Source organism: Alligator sinensis, unplaced genomic scaffold, assembly GCF_000455745.1.
Source record: "Alligator sinensis unplaced genomic scaffold, ASM45574v1 scaffold163_2, whole genome shotgun sequence".
NCBI classification, from domain to species: Eukaryota; Metazoa; Chordata; order Crocodylia; family Alligatoridae; genus Alligator; species Alligator sinensis.
In genome coordinates, this window is record NW_005842499.1 from 940,608 (window position 1) to 943,452 (window position 2,845).

Here is a 2,845-nt window from a genome sequence, read left to right on the forward strand (position 1 = left end):
TCAGGCCTGATGATCTGTTTATGTCCCTTCTGACCCTAAGTGCTAATGATGCTTGGGATGCTTCTCTAACTGCAAACAGTAAAGGCAAAATCAACAAATCCCATCATCAAGGGTCCTCCTGGGCACACCTCCTCAACATGGCTTTTAATGTCCCATTAAAATGCTCCAACAGAGCATTAGTCTGAGGGTGATAGATTGCTGTATGCAAATGCTTTATGCGTAATACCTAGCCCAATCCCTTTTTCACATGGGACATAAAATTAATTCCCTGGTCGGTAATGATCTCCCACAGCAGCCCCACCCTCAAAATCCATTTCAACAATTCCTCTGCCACTTTTGGACTTGTGACCACCCTTAATGGAACTGCATCAGGAACCTGGTCACGTAATCAATCAGTACTAATATGAATGGATGCCCTCCCGTGCTTTTTTGGAGTGGGCCTATCACATCCAGGGCTACACACATGAATGGTTTGGCTATTATGGGCATAACTTGCAAGGGCTCCCGTGGAGGCTTCATTACACTGACCCTCTGACACTCAGGGCATCAGTTACAAAACTGTTCCACATCTTGATAACACCCCGGCCAAAAGAAACTACATGTCACCCGGGCTATAGCTTTCTTTTTACCCAAGTGACCCCCTAGTGGGCAGGCATGGGTTAGTCAGAATAAATCATGGTGATAAGACTGTGCTACCATAATATGGGTTAGCACTTCATCATCCTGCCACTCCCTTTTAAGATGGTACAACAAACCCTTCCTCACCTCACAACATGGCAGTTGGTCGCACAGTTCTGGACATATCACCTGGTGTTCCCTTTTGGCAATCTCTGACTCCCAGAAAGCTCAGAACACAGGTGCCTCCTGTTGAGCTTCCCGGAATTGCGCCCCCTCAGTGAACATACTCATATCCCATAGATCAGCATCCTCCCTATCTGATCCTTCTGCATTTTCCTGGCCTACCAACCCTTCACTAGGGGCCATTTGCTCCTGTCCCTTTGTTAACAGTTGATACATCTTTGGCGAATTTTGGCCTAAAATCATAGGGTACAACACGTCATCGGCTACCTCTACTGGCCATTCCCAAGTGACCCCTTTTACTGTGAGCCGTACTTTCATCCTTGGGTACCTGCAACCTTGTCCATGCAAACATACCATCTATATATGTGTCAGCCATGCTCTGTCACTCAAGGGTACTAACGCTTTTCGGACCAAGGCTTGATCACATCCTGTATCTATTATTGCCTGGACAACATGCCCCGCCACTTCCATCAACACTGACGACTTGACTCGTCATCCTCCCTCTAATACTCTCCCCAAGCTACAGTCCATAATTTCAACTGGAGGTGGTTCCCATTCCCCTATTTGACTCATTTTTCCCTTCATGCCACATATAAAATTTGGAACTATATAGGCATGGATTATTTGGGCAATCTCTAGCCATGTGCCCTTTCCTCCCACATCTAAAGCAGGTGACTCCCATCACTATTGGCCGGTTAAGCCCCTTACTATCACGTTCCCCAGTCTTACCACTCATACTACTGTTGGGCCTATCCATCTTTTCTCAGGGCCCTTCCATGTGTGCACACTCAAAATCCTCTGCTAACTGCAGAGCCTCTCTAGAGGTCTTGGGGCAATGACACCTTAGCCACCTCTATGTGCCTTCCTCTAGGTCAGCAAGGAACTGTTCTAATAGGATTATGTCAGTCACCTCCTCCAGGGACATGACTGCCAGCTTCAACCACCTATTCAATAAATCTGCTAACCTCTGTAGCAGGGCACTCAGGGTTTTCTCCTCTTTTTTTTTCCCGCACCCTGAACATTTGTCTCTCTCTGTCTGGGGTAATATCCAAATGGTACACAATTTCTTCCTTAACCTTCCCATAATTCTGTGTGTCTATTCATGACATGTTACTATATGCCACCTGTGCCTGCCCTACTAGCAATACCCCTAACTTGGCAGCCCATTTTGATGGCTCTAATCCTTCCGCCATAGCAGCTCTTTCAAAACTCTCCAAAAAGGCTTCAGGGTCATCTTCCAGTGTCATTTTTGATGCCCGAAAAGCTACCAAATGACCCTGCATTAACTCCTGTTGTGTCATCAGCTGCTCATTCACTGCCGTTAGGATGAAATTCAACAAGGATAAATGCAAGGTGTTGCACCTGGGGAGAAAGAATTTCCAACACACCTATAGACTGGGGGTACCATTCTGAGCACCACAACAGTGGAAAGAGATCTCGAAGTCCTGGCTGAGGCAAAAATGAACATGATTCACCAGTGCGATGAGGTAATAAGCAAGGCTAACCGCACTCTTTCTTGCATCAGCAGGTGCCTCATGAGCAGGTCTAGGGAAGTGATAATTCCCCTCTATGCGGCATTGGTGAGGCCACAGATGGAGTACTGCATCCAGTTTTGGCCACTGCACTTCAAGAGGGATGTGGATAACCTTGAGAAGGTACAGAGAAAGGCTACTTGTATGGTTAAGGGCCTGCAGGTAAGACCCTATGAAGACAGACTGAGGAATCTGAACCTCTTCATCCTTCACAAGAGAAGACTGAGGCAATCTTGTGGCTGCCTACAAATTCATTGGGGGGCGGGGAGGGGGCAGCAGGAAATAAGGGACACTCTGTTTACCAGGGTGCCCCTCAGGATTTCCAGAAATAATGTCCACAAACTGAAGGAGAGCAGATTTAGATTGGACATAAGGAAGAAACTCTTTACGGTAAAGGCTGCCAAAATATGGAATGGCCTTCCAAGGGAGGTGGTGCTTTCCCCTATCCTGGAGATGTTCAAGAGGAGATTAGACAGGCATCTTGCTGGGGTTACCTAACCCCAGCGATCTTT